Here is a 19,543-nt window from a genome sequence, read left to right on the forward strand (position 1 = left end):
TGCAGGTTGCAATTTTGTCAGGACGTGGGGAGGAACTAGATGACTCCAACACCCGAGTTGAAAATCTGAACAGTTGCCTGGCAGCTGCAGCTCACCATCGCCTTCTCTGGTCCTTCACCTTGTACAACATTCCCACCAGCTCAGGGCACACTATGTTGGTAGTGTTCACAGAGGTTAGCATCAGCAAAACACCAACCTCACCACCACATTTGACTCACTTACGTTACAGCTCAGCATTTCAAATACAAGGGTAGGTATTGGACCAAGAACAATGAGGGTAATATTACTGGCACAAATAGCGCAAAGTTAGACATATTATATAATTACTTTGCTTCAGTATTTTTCTGGGAACTATCCCAGGAGCACATGACATCAGATGGTGAGGTCAGACATGATACATTGAATTTCAGAAATGATGCAAATAAAAAGAGGTGAATTATTTTATCAACTGATCAAGCTCAAAAAGGATAAACCTTTAGTCTAGACAAGTTACGTATTCAAATTTAAAATAATCCAGGAAAGAGACAAGAAAAACACTATTACGTACTTAATAATTCACCACAAAAAAACCCTGCAGTGCCAGAGGACAAGGGGATAACAAATATTACAATCTATATTTCCTCCATGACAAATCTTTCTACACTTCTAGATTTCTTCTGAGGCTCTAAAATGCTTTGAAACTCCATAGGCCTATGAAACATACTACATTAATGCATGACTTGGAGGTGCCAATGTTGGACTGGGGTGGACAAAGTTAAAAACCATACAACACCAGATTATAATCTGACAGGTTTATTAGGAAGCACTAGCTTTTGGAGCACTGCTATGAAAACTAGTGATTTCAAATAAATCTGTTGGGCAATAACCGAGTGTTGTGTGATTTTTAACTACATTAATGCAAGTGTTTCTTGATTCCATTGTATGTGAGGCTGAGTGATAGAGGATGCCCAGGGAACTGTAGCCCAGCAAGCTTCACATCCTTGATCAGAAAAGTAATAGAAGTCCTACTATAGGCAAATATAAACAAATATACAGAAGGTAAACTCACCATTAAGAATCATCAGTATGGACATTAAAGCAAAAGTCTTTCTTAATTGAACTCATTCACTGATGAGGTACTAAAGAACATAGACAAGGGAAACAAAGTAAATGCAATTTATCTAGATTATCAAAATACCTTTAATAAAGTATATACAAACTAATGAAGAAAGTTAGAGAACACAGAATCAGGTGACAAATAGCAAAATGAATAGGCAAACATATATAATATGTCTGACTTTGCACTATTGATTGGAGTGGTGCTGGAAAAGCACAACAGTTCAGGCAGCATCCAATGAGCAGAAAAATCAACGTTTTGGGCAAAAGCCCTTCATCTCATTTATCTCTCCACCCTGCATGAGATGAAGGGCTTTTGCCCGAAACGTCAATTTTCCTGCTCCTCGGATGCTGCCTGAACTGCTGTGCTTTTCCAGCACTACTCTAATCATGAATCTGGTTTCCAGCATCTGCAGTCCTTGTTTTTACCTTTGCACTATTGATGCCAGTAATATTACCCTCATTGTTCTTGGTCCAATAAATTCTCCCAGATTTGTTTTACTTAATTCATGCTGTACTAAAATAGTTTACTATGTTATTCCACCTTTCTTGAAAATTTAATTTCACACTTCCTCCTTGCCTAATTACAACAGACAGAAAGAATGTTGGAGAAACTCAGCAGATCTGGCAGCATATGTGGAGAGGGAAATTGTTAATATTTTGAGCCTGCTATGCTTGGTCACATAGAGTGTCAAAAAACTGAACTGAAATTACATAGCTTTTCAAATGATATGAATAAGCTTGCATCGGTGCCAGAAATTTATGTAAATCAATCCAAAACCCTGAACTATTCTGAAGCAGGTCTTTTCTGGCCCACCTAATACCTGTGCATGTTAATTAAGTTTTAAAGGTAGAAATCATATCTCGCCCATGCTCACTAACCTAGTGATGACAGCTGCCACTTTCCCATCTCTGTTCCCACCCCAAGTGCTCATTAATCCTCCAACCAAAGCCTTTTGTTTCCATCCCTTCTGCTCACTGACCATCTAATCATACGTTTCACTTTCCCTATTCTGTTCTACATGAGGACTTCCTGATCCCCAAATCACACTTTCCTCCCTTTCCCACTTTCTGCTGTCAGGCTCAATACACAATAATTCTGCCTTCCCAAATAATCAGAAATCTACTGAATGGTATTGTGGGTATTGAGATCTCACAAAGGGTGCGGGAATGGAGCATGTGAATTAAGCAATGCCGAAGGAACTCTGCTATGCAACCCTAGTAGAGTAAGAATTGGGAGAGGACTGGTGGAGATAACAACTCCCATTAGCAGGTGTATGAGAATGAAGCTGATGAAGAGCAAATGTTAGTGTCATTTTATTGCATTATTTTTTGCAAGTTAATTGTGTGAAAAACTCATGTGTGCAAGAGATGACAGTTTATCTGGGGTGGCATGATAGATAACTTTTAATCAACCTGTTCAAATCGTTATGACACAACTTGTAATCAGGTGATGATTTGGAGATGCCGGTGTTGGATTGGTGTGTACAAAGTTAAAAATCACACAACACCAGGTTATAGTCCAACAGGTTTATTTGGAAGCACTAGCTTTCGGAGCCCGGTCCTTCATTAGGTGGTTGTCCCCTCCTGATTAATGAGCAGCACTCTGAAAGCTAGTGCTTCCAAATAAACCTGTTGGACTATAATCTGGTGTTGTGTGATTTTTAATTTTGTAATCAGGTGAGATTTGAACCCAGGATGAAATTGCTGTGCCGCATGAACACCCAACAGGAATGCCATGATACGCTTAGAGAATGAGGCCAGAGAAATAATAATGGGGAATCAGGAAATGGCAGAGGAATTGAATAAATACTTTGCATCAGCCTACACAGAAGAAGACATTAATAGCATTCTAAAATTACTAACTAATTAAGGGTCAAAAGGATGAGAGGAAATAAAGACAATATGTTGCTTGGGAAACTAATGAGGCCAAAATGCCCTGGACCTGATGGGATCCATCATAGTATATTAAAGGAAATAATGCAGGTAGAGTGGACACATTGATAGTAAACTTCCAAGAATCTTCAGATTTTGGCAAATTTCCAGAGGATTGGAAAGCTATCAATGCAGTATTTTTAATCTAAGAGGGCAGCAGTAGATTGGAAAAGTGTTAGACTCCATTATCAAGGATGTAATGGCAGAATATTTAGATGTATGCATGATCAACCAGAGTCAACATAGCTTATGAAAGGGGAAATCATGCCTGATAAAATTTCCAGAAGTCTTTGAGGAGATAACTAGCAGGACAACTAAAGGGGAAGGGGAAATGATGAATGTAATAAATTTGGATTTTAAGGTGTTTAATATGGCTACTTAACATGCTTAGAGCCCAAGGTTTTGAGGTAGCATATTTACATGAATAGAGGATTGATCAGATAATAAAAGACAGAGTGTTGGGATAAAAGGGGCATTTTCAGGGTGGCAACATATGTAGCAGTTATTTACAATATGTATTTGTAACTTGGATGAGAAAAGTTGAGCTTACTATCATTAAATTTGTGGATGATGCAAGGACAGGTGGGAAAGCAAGTGGTGAGGATGACACAGGGAATGTGAAGAGGGATATAGAAAGATAAAGCGAAAGAGCAAAGATTTGGCAGATGGAATATAAGTTTGGAGAATGTGAGGTTAATCACTTTGATTGGAAGAATACGGGAACTGAATTTTGGCGAAATGGAGAACAACTGCATAAACTTACAGAACAGAGGGATTTAGGACTCCTTGTTGATCAATCACAAAAAGCTAGCACCAAAGTTTAGTGGGTAATGAGGAAGGCAAATAGACTGTTGGCTTTTGTTTCAAAGGGAATCAGATATAAGTTAAGTACACTTTACTAAAACTATATCAGGTACTAGTCAGACCACAGTTGAAATATTGGGAACAGTTTTGGGCCCCTTATCTAAGGAGAAATATACAGGCATTAGAGGATGTCCAGTGAAGGTTCATTAGGCTGATACCAGATATGGAGGGGCTGTCTTATAAGGAGAAGTCGAGTAAGTTGGATGTGTGCACATTGGAATTTAGAAAAATGCAATGTGATCTTATCAAAATATGCAAGATTCTGAGCAGATTTGACAGAGTACACTGTAGTTGTGGAGGTTTGATTAACCTTGTGGGAGAATCTAAGACCAGAGGGCATAATCTCAGAAAATGTGGTTGTATATTTACAATAGAGATGAAAAATTTATTCTCTGAAAGAGTAGTCAATCTGGGCAATTCTTTACTGCAGAGGACTGTCAATATCGGATAATTGCATATGTTCAAGGCTGAGATAGACAGATTTTTTTTATCACTAAGGGAATCAAGGGTGACAGGGAAAGGCAGAAAAGTGGAGTTGGGGATCATCAGATCAGCCATTGAATGGCAGAGCAGACTCAGTGGAATAAATGGCCTACTTCAGTTCTTACATCTTATGGGCTTCAAATCCTGCTTGGCCCTGTAAATTGAGGACTACATCTGACTGGAAAGGTTTGGAATAGAACAGAGGATAAGAGAGATTAAATATCAAATTGGGTGTAGATGATGGGAATTGATAATGGAAGAATTAAGTATAGAGAAAAGGCACACTACTGATTCCATCACCAAAGCTCCATGACTTTCCTGGTTCCCATCTACCGTCTTTTGTAAAACTCCATCCAACAGATCACTACCTCTATTCCAAAAGCCATTAGAATCTTATGATTTTTCTGCCATTGAATGATTTATCTTCCACCTCCAACCATGGCTTACCATCTACCTCAACTTCCCTGGATTGAGCACAGCAGATATTGTTTTCTTTAAAGAATATACTTGCTGTGTGCCAAACATCTTCTCGATGTGACCTTACTTTTGTGTGATGGAGTGGGCAGAAAATGAGGGGTTGTGTGTTTGAGAACACAATGTGAAGATGAGGGAGATTGTCAAAAGGCAGGCTTATCCATCAAAGATGATTGTACATCTTTTTCTGCAGTAGCAGTCAGGCTTCAGACAACAGTCTATTTGGCCTGAGCCACCAAAAAACACAAGTCAAATAGTTAAAGAGGACTCGCTGCTGTCAGAAATCAATCAATGATAATTGTGCAGCCTCAGAGCTTGAGACCACAAAATGTCATCTTATGAGCCTACTGGAGGTCTTGCTTCACCATTTTGGAAGCACTGGTTTAACTGCTTAGGTGCTGTACTGTAAAGAAAACACATACCCCAGTTATCTTATCAGTTATGGAAAGAAAAGGCAATGATATTGAACTGTCTACCTGATAGTGTTAACCTGATCTAAACTAAAATAATTCAAACATTCCAACTTCTCACACATGCATTCAAGAGTTCACTCATACAAAGACAAGTTACATATAAATCGGGAGGATGTGATTAAATGGTTTAATTTTTTAAAATGTCAGTTATATTGGTTTGGTAGATTCAGGTTGAGCAAGGTCGACCAAAATGACTCAAACATTATATTGAAATTTCCAAAGCTTTAGATATGACATTCTCTGTTCATGTTTTTTTTCCGCTCCAAACAATAGATTGTAGGACTAAGAACATATATGAATTTTCCAGCAGATAAAATGGAAGAAATGGTTTCTCATGTTAAATGTAAAGTACCTATTCCACTGTCTCCCTTCCCCACACAATGTTTTGCAACAGTTTTGAATTATTATAGAGTGTTTTATTAAAATGCAACAGACCCCTCCAGATGAATGAAAACTTGTATGAAGATAGATATTCTCCGAGGACTCTACCATCTCAACTAAGGGTTTACTACAGGCTTTATGTCTAACACATTTCATGCATTGCTCAAATATAGTCTGTGACTCTTTATATTTCCCAAATGTCATATTTGTAGCTGCCTGAAGAAACAAGATGTTATTTAAAATTCCATTAAAACGTCAGTATAATAGGAGATATTAGAAGCCACATTGTAGATTACTATGCTATTTCAATATACTAACACAAGTTTAAGATAACCATAAATCACATTAAACTTACCACTGTCCCTAAGGCAGCTGGTGCTAATGAAACCTCAGTCTGTTAAATTGCACCTTTTACATTTTTAAGTCTAGAGAAGCATGTGGAAATGTTTAAGAGCTTAGATTCATAAAATTTATGCATGCAAAATCAAGTCAAAGGTCATTTGTATTGCGAGTATTAATTGACATTGGATGTCAAGAAGTCACAAGTACAATTGCCAGATTATGATTTGTGTTTGCATTTGAATCTCATAACTTTATGAAGAGTTAGAATATAGAAACCATAGCTCAGTTTTGCATATAAATAGCTCTCATCTGTATGATACTACTTTGACATTTTAACAGAGACCTTGCACAACTGCATCTATTAATAAAATTGCAAAAACTGTCATATAAACAAAGCAAGCTTTCTTGCAATACAATTGAACATAGATTTTTGCACAGGTTAATACAGTCATACAGTCATAGAGATGTACAGCACAGAAACAGACCCTTTGATCCAACTCATCCATGCTGACCAGATATCCCAACCTAATATAGCCCTGTTTGCCAGTACTTGGCCAATATCTGTCTAAACCCTTTCCATTAATATACCCATCCAGATGCCTTTTAAATGTTGTAGTTGTACCAGCCTCCACTACTTTCTCTGGCAGCTCATTCCATTTACACACCATCCTCTGGATGAAAATGTTGCCCTTCAGTCCCTTTTACATCTTTCCCCTCTTACCCTATTGCGGCATCTACTGTTAGCATTTTGCAAGTTGTTCATGTTCATATTTATCTCAAGAGGGTTGGAATATAAAAGCAGAGATGTACTACTAAGACTTTATAAAGCTCTGGTTAGGCTCCATTTGGAGTACTGTGTCCAGTTTTGGTCCCCACACCTCAGGAAGGACATACTGGCACTGGAACGTGTCCAGCGGAGATTCACACGGATGATCCCTGGACTGACAGGTCTAGCATATGAGGAACGGCTGAGGATACTGGGATTGTATTCGTTGGAGTTTAGAAGATTAAGGGGAGACTTAATAGAGACGTACAAAATAATACATGGCTTGGAAAAGGTGGATGCTAGGAAATTGTTTCCGTTAGATGAGGAGACTAGGACCCGTGGACACAGCCTTAGAATTAGAGGGAGTCATTTCAGAACAGAAATGCGGAGACATTTCTTCAGCCAGAGAGTGGTGGGCCTGTGGAATTCATTGCCACGGAGTGCAGTGGAAGCCGGGACGCTAAATGGCTTCAAGGCAGAGATTGATAGATTCTTGTTGTCTAGAGGAATTAAGGGATACGGGGAGAACACTGCTAAGTGGAGCTGAAATGCGCATCAGCCATGATTGAATGGTGGAGTGGACTCAATGGGCCGAATGGCCTTACTTCCACTCCTATGTCTTATGGTCTTATACTCCATCCAGTCTTACAGTGTATGGTCACCAGTACAAGTGATGGAGAGGTAACAACGTCAGGTCAGATTCCAAAGGGTTTTTATAAATACATTAAGAACAAAAGGGTAACTAAGGAGAGAATAGAGCCCCTCAGAGATTTGAAAGGCAGTCTATTTGTGGAGCCACAGGAGATGCTAAATGAATATTTTTGCATTGGTGTTTACTGTAGAAAAGAACATGGAAAATATAGAATGTGGGAAAATAGATGGTGCATCTTCAAAAATATCGATATTACAGAGAGGAGGTGCTGGATGTCTTGAAATGCATAAAAGTGGATACATCCCCAGGACCTGACCAGTTGTACCCCAGAACTCTGTGGGAAGATACATGAGTGATTACTAGGCCCTTTGCTGAGATATTTGTATCATCGATAGTCACAGGTAAGATGCCTGAAGACTAGAGGGTTTCTAATGTTGTGCCACAATTTTAAGAAAGGTGGTAAGGAAAAACCAGGGAACTATAAGCCTGACATCGCTGGTGGGCAATTTATTGGAGGGAATCCTGAGGGACAGGATTTACATGCATTTGGAATGGCAAGGACTGATTAGGGATAGGTGTGTAGGAAATTAGGAAATCATGTCTCACTACTGATTGAATTTTTGGAAGAAATAACAAAGAGGATTTATGAGGGCAGAGTGGTAGATGTGATCTACATGGACTTTAATAAGGTGTTCAACAAGGTTCTTCATGGGAGACTGGTTAGCAAGGTTAGATCTCAGGGAATACAGGGAGAACTAGCCAGTTGGATACAGAGCTGGCTCAAAGGTAGAAGACAGAAGGTGGTGGTGGAGGATTGCTTTTCAGACTGGAGACCTCTGACCAGTGGAGTACCACAAGGATCGGTGCTGGGTCCACTACTTCTTATCATTTACATAAATGATTTGATGTGAACGTTGAAGGTATAGATAGTAAGTTGGCAGATGACACTAAAATTGGAGGTGTAGTGGACAGCAAAGAAGCTTACCTTAGATTACAATGGAATCTTGTTTAGATGGGCCAATGGGCTGAGGAGAAACAGATGGAGTTTAATTTAGATAAATGTGAGGAGCTGTATTTTGGAAAAGCAAGTTAGAACAGGACTTATACACTTAATGGTAAGGTTCTAGAGAGTGTTGCTGAACAAAGAGACCTTGCAGTGGAGGCTCATAGCTCTTTGACAGTGGAGTTGCAGGTAGATAGGAGAGTGAAGAAGTCATTTGATATGCTTTCCTTTATTGGTCAGAGCACTGAGTATAGGAATTGGGAGGTCATGTTGAGGCTGTTCAGGAAATTGGTTAGGCCACTTTTGGGATATTGCGCGCAGTCCTGGTCTCCTTCCTATCGCAAGGATGTTGTGAAACTTGAAAGGATTTAGAAAAGATTTACAAGGATGTTGCCAGTGTTGGAATGTTTGAGTTATAGGGAGAGTTGAATAGGCTGGTACTGTTTTCCGTGGAGCATTGGAGACTGAGGGGTGACTTTATAGAGGTTTATAAAATCATGAGGGGCATGGATAGGATAAATAGACAAAGTCTTTTCCCTGGGGTGGGAGAGTCCAGAACTAGAGGGCATAGGTTTAGGGTGAGAGGGGTAAGATATAAAAGGGACCTAAGGGCAACATTTTCATGCAGAGGGTGGTATGTGTATGGAATGAACTGCCAGAGGAAGTAGTGGAGGCTGGTACAACTACAACATTTAAAAGGCATCTGGATGGATATATGAATAGGAAGAGTTTAGACAGATAATGGCCAATTACTGGCAAATGGGACTAGATTAGGTTGGGATATCTGGTCGGCATGAATGTGTTGGATCAAAGGGTCTGTTTCTGTGCTGTCCATCTCTATGACTGTATGACTGTATTAACCTGTGCAAAAATCTATTCCCTCCACTTTCTAATTGTGTGTCTGGAAAGCATCCTGATCACATATCGATTCAGGACACTGGTTCTCCATTTCATTTAACAAAGTGTCTAGTGCAGCATCTGAAAACTTGGAGTGCCACTCTCTCCCGTGGTCAGACATTCTTTACACTCTCCTCAGTCAGATTCCCAGGACCTGCTATTGCAGCAAGGGACTAGTTTTAAATATTGCAATTGATTAACAGTATTGGAACCTTGCAGATGCAACCTGACTGCATATAATGAATACTATGATCAGCTTGCAACCTGAAGTTAGTTTCCTGCCTGCATATCACTCAAATAGGTCGGTCTTTATCATCTAACATAATCCACTGCCCATTTTTGAGTCCTACCTTATTATGATCCAATGTTCACCCAAGTCCACATCAGAATCACTCCTATTAGCATGGAGCTTTAGTTTTGAATAATGTAATGCAAAGAAGGGTATTCAACCCTTCATGTCACTGCTGGCTCCTTATAAAACTGACCCTTTTAATTCAACAGCCCCTATTCCTTATTCATATCCCAGCTTTTTTTTTTCTAATTCATATATTCACTCAAACCCCTTTTGAAAGTTACGATTGAATCTGGTTCCTTGAAACTTTGAAGCTGAGCATCGATGTCATTCAAAAAAATCACTGCATCCCAAATATTTAATTAGAATATCGAAAATATGAGCAGGAGTAGGCCACTTGATCCTCGAAGACTGTTCTGCCATTCAAAATGATCATAGTTCATCTTCCCAGATATCAGTTGGTAAACTTCATTTCACTCCTTCAATAGCCAGACCATCCTTCCATTGAAAAGGAAACTAAAACTGCACATGATATTTCAGGCTTAGTCTCAACAAGGCCTTATAAAATTACAATAAGACAGCTCTTTTCCTGCACTCAAATCCACTTGTTATGAGGGCCAACAAAGGGTCAGTTAGACTCGAAACGTCAGCTCTTTTCTCTCCTTACAGATGATGCCAGACCTGCTGAGATTTTCCAGCATTTTCTCTTTTGGTATCATTTGCCTTTTCCTGGAATACCATCATTTTGGGATTGTAGGACTGATGTGTGAAGGGATTGGTTTGGATTATATACACAAGTTTAGCAGAATGAAAGGGGGAGTCATAAATGTTGTAAAATTCTAACAACTAGACAGGGTAAATGTGGGAAGGATATTCCCAATGACTGGACAGTCCAGAATCAGAGTTACAGTCAAAGGATATGAGGTAGGCCATTTTGAACTGAGATTAGGAGAGTGTGAGCCTGTGAAATTCACTACCAGCACAAGTGGTTGAGGCCAAAACTTTGGATGTTTTGCAGAAGGAGTTAGATATGATTCTTGGGGTCAACAGGATCAATGGTTATGGGAAAAAAGCAGGAACAAGGTACTGATCATATCGGATCATATTGATTTCTTCACTGCTTGCAGCATCTGCATGCTTACTTTCACCCACTAGTATATAAGGGCTTCTGGGTCTCACTACATTTCCACCTTTCCTGATCTAATGCTATTCAGATGATAATCCACCTGCCTGGTTTTGCTACCAAATTTTGTTTAATAATCCATATTACACTTCATCTGTAACACATTTGCTCACTCACTCAACTTGTCCACATCACACTGAAACATTTTTGCAGCCTCCTTACAGCTCAGTCTTCCACCCAGCTTCATAATGTCTGCAAATTTAGATATATTGCATTTAGTTTTGTTATCTAAATCATTAATAGCTATTGTGAATAGCTGGGGTCCAAGCCCTGAGTTATCCCACAAGTCATTACATGCCACGCTGAGAAAGACACAGATGTTTCCTGCTGGCCAACCAGTTCTCTATCTATGTTATTACCTCAGTACCATACACTTTGGTTTTACATGCTATTCTCTTATGTGAGGCTTTCTCAAAAGTCTTCTGAAAGTTCTAATGAAGTACATCTGCTGGGTCACCCTTATCAACTCTACGAGTTCCATTCCTGAAAAATTACACTGGATTTGTCAAGCATGATTTATCTCATGTAAATCCATGCTGATTCTGATCAATTCTATTACTTTTTTCCAGGTATTTTGCTCTTAAATCTTTAATAATGAACTTTAGCATTTACCACACTACTGATATCAACTAGTCCATAATATCAACTAACTAGTCTATAATTCCTGTTTCTTACTACCTTCTTTTTTTTAATTGTGAGGTTACATTAGCAACCGTCCAATCCATGGGAACTGTCTCAGATTCTATTGAATCTTGAAAGATGACCACCAATGCAACTGTTATTTTTCGAGCCACTTCCTTACAATGCACCAAGGTGTATATTATTGGGCCCTATGGATTTATTGGCCTTTAATCCCATCAATTTCTCCAATGCCATTTCTCCACTAATACTGACTTCCTTCAGTCCTTCCTCTCATTAGGTACTGTTTTCCAAAATATTTTTGGGCCATTATTTGTGCCGTCCTTTCTGGACATAAACTAAAGTATGTACTTAATTGTTCTGCCATCTCTTTGTATCCCATTGAAGCTTCCTCTGTTTTTGACTATAACGGGCATTTGTCTTCACTTTTATTCCTTACATAGCTGTGGAATCTTTTACAACCAATTTGCATGCTCCCCACAAGCTTACTCTAATACTCTTAATCAATTCCTTTTCCCTCCTTGTTGAAATATGAATAGCTCGCAGTCCTTATATCTGCTGCCTTTTTTGGCATCTAGTTTACATTTCGTCTTGGATTTTTTTTGGGAATCCTCTTAAATAATCCGCCTGTTTTTCATTATTATTAATACTCTTTCCTGCTTTCTGTACTTACAATCATTTTTTAGTATCGTTTCATCACTTCATTTGATTTGCATAATTTTAATTATATAACAATAGAATTTGAGCCAGTTCTGTGATCATTTTTGTCCAGTTATTCTTTGCCTTTGTAACTGGGTGGCAAGCTGATTCAGAAGTGTTTAGATCAATTCTGGTCTTACCGTCTAACTGGAACCACAGCTCAAGTTAAACTCCCTGCACTTTCTGTGTCGGTGTTACTGCACTATATTGCAAAATCTCACCAGTATTTAGAATGACTGGTAAAGTTAATTACACCCAGTCCCAAGAGAAAAAAAGTTCTCAAATAAGAATGACAAGGGAAAAATAGGGAAAGGGAAAATTGCAAATATATTCATAACTTCAATTTTAAGGAAGCCCATGCCTTCCCTCACCATTGGAATGAAATAACAATCTTCAGCTTTAGTGAAATGATATCAAAGGTTAACATCTTTAGAACAATGTCCAATTCACTTCAGAATTTATGAGTGGGGATGCTGATGGCCTACTGATATTATTGCTGGACTATTAATCCAGAGACCTATTAATGTTCTGGGAACTTGTGTTCGAATGCTGCCATGGCAGACAGTGGAATTTGAGTTCAATAAACATCTGGAATTAAGTGGCATATGATGATCTAGAGACCATTGTCGGAAAAACCCATCTGGTTCAATAATGTCCTTTAGGGAGAGAAACTGCTGGTCTGGCCTACATATGATTCCTGATCCACAGCAATGTGAATGACTCTTTAGTGCCAACTTAGCCAGTGATGCTGTCATCTTGTAAATGAAAAGTAAAATTAATAAGGAAAATGAAAAATGAATAGAGAAAATGAGATACAACAGGGAGGGGAATGTTACCTGAGTTTTTTGAAACAATAAGTAGGTACACTTCTTTGGATTGGGTTTTCTGATTCGGTTTGTGTTCATAACAGGAGAGTGCAAGGAAGGTGAGGGAAACAAGAGTAGAGAAGTGTAGGAGTTTTAATCTTTATAATTGTCCAATAGGTTTGAGGAATTTTACAGCTTCTCTGGATAAGAGTGAGAGCTGCAGGGTGAATGAATTAACTAATCACAGAACTATGGTACTGGAAGCCATTCAAGCCTGAGAATAAGAATAAAAGTAGTGGTAGTAATGGACAGAATAGTGAGGGTGATTGTCACAGCCGACTGCATCAAATTATGTGCATCCAGAAAACTGTGTTGTCTTGAAAATAAACAAAGAAATGCAGATGCTGGCAATCTGAAACAAAAACAGAAATTGCTGGAAAGGTCTGGCAGCATTTGTGGAGAGAAAGTCATGTTAACATTTCAAGTCCAGTGAACCTTCTTCACAGATGCTACCAGATCTGCTGAGTTTCTCCAGCAAGTTCGGTTTTTATTTCAGCTAGGTTACCTGCCTGGTGCCAGGGTTCAGGACATCTATTCAGGACTGAAGAGAAACTTGTGGTGGCAATGGGGAGCAGATGCAGTTGTTATAGTGCGTTGACATACCGATGAGATGGGCAGGTCAAAGAAGGAGGCTCAGCACGGTCGACATGAGCAGCCAAGCACCAAATTAAGGAGCAGAATTTGATAATGTTTGCACCATTGCCCTAGCCACATGCAAACTGGCAAGGGACAAAACAGATTAGAGAGTTGAATACATGCTGAAAGACTGGCATGGGAGAAGAGGGTTCCAGTTTGAGAGAAACCTACAAACATACTGGGAAAAGTGGGATCTTCAATTGAAATGTGCTGGGGCTATTGTTCTTGCCAACTGCATAGCTAGGGAGACAGAGAGGATTTTGAACTAAATAGTAAGGACAAGGGATCCAATTTAGGAAAAGTGGTAAATTGAAGCCAAGATTCAAAGCTGAAGGGAAAGATTTTTGTACAAAGAATGATAAACAGACTGTAACAGGAAGAGATAGAAAGAATGAATCTTGGATTACACCAACACGTAAGACTAGAATTTATTAGGAGTAAAAATGATAAACTGAAATGGATAAATAAAATATCTGAATGCACATAGTATTTAAAGCAAAACAAGTGAACTAAGGGAGCAAATAGAAATAAGCATGACTGGTAACCATTACATAGACATAGCTGCAGGATGACGTGGATTGGGACTTGAATCTTGAAGGTATAGGATATATGTTTTTTTCCCTTGTCAATTTGCATGTGGCTAGAGCAATGGTGCGAACATTATCAAATTCTGCTCCTTAATTTGGTGCTTGGCTGCTCATGTCGACTGTGCTGGGCCTCCTTCTTTGAAGTGAAGGTAAAAGGATGGCTCTCATAGTCAATGAAAGTGTGCGCACAATAGAGAGAGATGACCTTAGTTTAGGAAACTAAGATGTGGAAATAGTTTGTTTCAAAATTAGAAATAATCAAGGCAAGAAGTTACTTATGGCAGTGGTATTCAGGTCTCCTAATAGTAAACACCTAATAGGGTAAAGCATAAATGGAGAAAGCATGAGTGCCTAAGAGAAAGTCACGGTAATATTAGTGGATAATTTAATTTAATAATAGACTACAAAAGGCAGATGAGCAAAAGAAGACAAGATGAACAGATTGTAGAATGGTTTCAGAATAAGTTCTTAGAACATTATGTCCTGAAGTCAACCAGAGAGTTGGCTGTACTAGAGCTAGCATTGTACACAGTGATGGGATTAATTAATCATCTCATGGGGAAGTAAACCCCAGGATACAAGCAACTGTAGCATGACTGAATTTTATGTACAGTTTTAGGGAAAATGAGGTGGATCTGAGAACCTTTCTTAAAATTTATTAAATGAAATTATGAGGGCATAAACCAGAGTTGGCTAGAGAGAATTGGCAAAATAGGTTAAAATATAGATCAGTAGAGATGGTGACATCTGGGAGATAAAGAATACACAGAGAGGTACATTCTGAAGTGTTAGAACCATTCCAAAGGATGGACCCAGCATCCATAGATAACTGGAAAGATTTTTGATTAGATTAGATTCCCGACAGTGTGGAAACAGGCCCCTCACCCAACAAGTCCACACCGACCCTTCTAAGAGTAATCCACCCAGACCCATTTCCCTCTGACTAATGCACCTAACACTATGGGCAATTTAACATGGCCAATTCACAATACCTGCACATCTTTGGACTGTGGGAGGAAACCAGAGCACCTGGAGAAAACCCATGCAGACACAGGGAGATTGTGCAAACTCCACAGACAGTTGCCCGAGGTGGGAATTGAGCCCAGGGCCCTGGTGCTGTGAGGCAGCAGTGATAACCACTGAGCCACCACACCACCCTTAATGATTGTATGAAACTAAAATGTAAACATGCCATTTGTGTAAAGTTGAGTGACAGGTCAGAGATTGGAAGATCATGTTGAGAAAAATAATGACCCATAAACATATAAATGGGGAAAGATTGGTGTATGAGAAATATGAAATCAGATTACATAGGTCAATGAATATTAAAAGAAGAAAAAAAAGAGGCCTTTAGTCCTGTAGAAAGTAAGATGAGAATTAATAATACAAAAATGAGAAAAGGGAGATGAATTCCATAGATATTTTGCCTTAGTTATCATTCTAGAGGATACAACTAGTGTTCCAGAAGCAGTCATAAATCAGGAAATGGAAAGGAGGAAGGAACTCAGGGAAGCCATAATCCATAGAGAAGAGGTACTGAGTAAATTGTTGGGCTGACAAGTACCCACAGAGGACTTTATCCTTGAGCTTTAATAGAAATGATTCATGAGATTCTTGATGCTTTGGCTTCAATTTTCTTAAACTACCTTGATTCAGAAATGGATCCATTAGATAAGATATTGAATGTAACGTCTTCATTCAAAAACAGAGGTAGCCATGAAGCAGGAAACTATAGGTCAGTTAGTTTAAAATCCATTATAGGGAATTGTTTAAAGCTGTTATTCAAAGCTCTAGTTTTAGTAGGCCATTTTGCTAAGTTGAAGGTAATCAAGCAAAACATGGTTTTGTGAGAAAGAAATCTATATTTGACCAATCCTGTAGAGTTCTCTGAAGTTAAATTGTTGTGGATAAAGGGGAGCTATTGAATGTACTGTATTTTGATTTCTAGAACGCATTTGATAAGATACCAAATATTATAACCAAAGATTGTAAAGGGAAAAAGAGGCTCATAGTGCAAGGGGAGGGGTGGCAACATATTGGCATGGATGAAAGATTGGCTGTTGAACAGAAAGCAGAAATAGGCATGGGTTATTTATAGATTGGCAAGATTTTACAAATGTTGCATCACAGGTATCTTTGATAAGACATCAACTGCATACCAATTATATATTTATATGATGAAAGGAAGGAGGGTATCGTTGTCAAGTTTGCTGATGACACAAGTCTTGGTGGGAAAATATGTTTTGAAGGAAAAAAATAAGGAATAACATGGTATACTAGGATAATTCAATTTGCAAAGATGTGGCAGATGGGGCATAATGTGGAAAAATGTATATTGTCCATTTTAGGAGGACAAATAACAAAAAAGCATATTATCTAAATGGTGAGAGATTGCAGAGCACTGAGATGCAGAAGAATCTATGTATCCTAATGCATGAATTGCAAAAGGCAGGTACAGCAAGTAAGTAGCAAAGTAAATGGTATGTTTTATTGTGAAGATAATTGAAAACATAAGTATTGAGGTTATACACCAGTCATACACTGATGGGACTCCATCTGAAATACAATGCACAGTATTAGTCTCCTTGTTTAAGCAAGGATATAAATGCATTGGAGATAGTCAGATAAGTTTAGCAGACCAATAACACAAATTGACAAGATGAGTTATGAGGAAAGTCTGGACAGACCAGGTTTTTATCCAGTGGCATAAAAAAGACTAAGTAGAGATTTGATTGAATCACTTCAGATCATAGGGATCTTCATGGAGTCAATGTGGAGAGGATATTTGGTCTTCTGGGATAATATCGAACTAAGGGGAGCTGTTTAAAAGTCAGGGGTGGGGGAGGGGGCACTCATTTAAAACAGAAATTTGGCAAATCGTTTTCTCTGAAATTTGAGAGATGGAAAGCTTTTTCTAAAATGGTGGTATAAGCAGACCCCTTGAACATTTTTAAGGGAGGGATAATGGCATAGGGGCTGAAGGTTATTAGGTGAGAATGTGGATTTGATACAATAATATCAGCCAGTGGTGGAGAACAAGCTCAAGGAATAGAATGTCCTACTCCTGTTTTTATTTCATATGATTAGATTAAGTCATTCAAGGTGTAAATAGAGTAAGGGTGTATCTTCTGGTGGGGGAATCTAGTATAAGGGAATATTATCTTAAAGTTAGAGCTAGGATCATCAGGACCATAAGCGATACGTCCTTGCTAAAAAAAAGTCATTAGATATCTAGACCTCATTCCCCTAGGAAATTGTTAATTCTGGACATCAGTTCATAATGAAGGATGAACATTTTTGTAAAACAGACCTTAAGGGTTATGGAACCAAGTCAAGTAAATTGAGTTACTATGCACATCTGTCTTGATCTAGTTGGATGAAAGAACAGCATGAAAAGGCTGAATGGGCTACACTTGTAACCGAGTATGAAGTTATTTTGTAGTTGTGTTATTCTCAGCTGTCTCAGTACTTTTGTTTTGTGAAGGTTGACCCCTGCGGTTGATCTGTTTCTCCATATTTTGCAGGCATGGTGAAAAACATTTGCATCCATTTTGTGAAGCTCTTGTAACTCCTGAAATCAGGAATTGTCACCCTCCAATCAGCAGTTAATTTAGAATGAATTAATTCCATTTGCAATTTACAATAATGAATAAGACTAAACAAATCACACTTGTGCGTTACTGTTGGGCTGCAGCCTGAACCTCTTTCCTCACTAGTGGGTGACAAAGCAATCAAAAGATGGGTGAAGTAATGAATTACTTTATGCATTAAAGTAAGAATTGCATTGGTATAATGACTTTTATGACCTTAGATTATGCCAAAATACTTTACAGCTAATAAGCTCCTTGTTCCTGTTGAAATGAAGGAATATATTATCATTTGTGCTTATTGTACATTAATATTTCAGGAGGAAGGTCATACTTACCTTGTGGATTCAGTGGTCTCCATTTTGCAGCAGTGGGAGCGGTGAGAGTGAGGACCAGGGTGCTGCTGGGAAGATAAATTTCCCATTTAAATGCTTACCTTGTGAATAGGCAGAGTGAAGATGCAGCAGGAGTGGACACGTGGGTACATGAACTGATATATTTGGCTGCGGCTAAACCCGAAATACTACACGTGTAGTGTGTCCCACCTGTCCTCCTCCTCCTCTAACCAATAAAAACCCTGTGTGGAGGGTTGGTAAGGTAATTTTGTTTTCATTTATTCAAACTTTCTTGGTAACTTAGAGCAGAGGTGATAGAGGCTAGGGCAGTTGCATGCTCCTCTTGCAGATCGTGGGAGGTAAGGGTCACCACTGGTGTCCCTGCAAGAAGTGCACCCGACTCCAGCTCCTCACAGACTGCATTAGGGAACTGGAGCTGGATGAATTTCAGATCGATTGGGAGGTGATAGAGAGGAGTTATAGGGAAGTATAACGCCTATGTTTCAGAACTGTTAGGAATGGGAAAGGGAATAGACAGACAGTGCAGGAAGCCTGTGACTGTTCCCCTCAATGATAAGTATACGATTTTGGATACTGTTGAGGAGGGGATGACCAACCAGTGGTAAGTCACAGCAGCCAGGTCTCTGGCACTGAGCCTGGCTCTGTGGCTCAGAAGGAAAATGGTGAGAATAGGAGAGCAATAGTGATAGGAGATTCAATGGTGAGAGAAACAGACAGAAGATTCTGTGGTCATGAATGAAACTCCCAATGGTATGTTGCCTCCCAGGTGCCAGGGTCAGGAATGTCTCAAATTACATCTATAGGATCCTTAATGGAGACCAGCAGGAGTCATGGTACACATCGGTACCAATGACATAGGTGGGGAAAGGGAGGAGGACCTGAAAAGAGAATATTGGGAATTAGGTTAAAGCTAGAAGGCAGGATAAACAGGAAAGTAATCTCACGATTGCTACCGATGCCACGTGCTAGTGAGGCAAGGAATAGAGAGTGAGTGGAGCTGAACACATGGCTGTAGGGCTAGTGTACGAGGGAGGGCTTCAGATATGTGGAACATTGGGATACTTCCTGGGGAAGATGGGACCTGTACAAGAAGGGTGGGCTGCACCTGAAATAGAGGGGCACCAATACCCTGGGGGGGGGGGAGGTTTGCTAGAGCTCTTCGGGAGGGTTTAAACAAGATTGGTGGAGGGGGAGGGGGGTGGTGGGATCCTGAGCTAAGGAACCGATGATGGAATAGGTAGTGAACAGATGCAGCGTGCAGAGTCTGTGAGGAGGGATAGACACTTGATAGGGCAAAGGTGCAGTCAGTGTGATGGGTTGAGGTGTGTCTATT

This window comes from Chiloscyllium punctatum, chromosome 2, assembly GCF_047496795.1.
Source record: "Chiloscyllium punctatum isolate Juve2018m chromosome 2, sChiPun1.3, whole genome shotgun sequence".
Classification (NCBI taxonomy): Eukaryota; Metazoa; Chordata; class Chondrichthyes; order Orectolobiformes; family Hemiscylliidae; genus Chiloscyllium; species Chiloscyllium punctatum.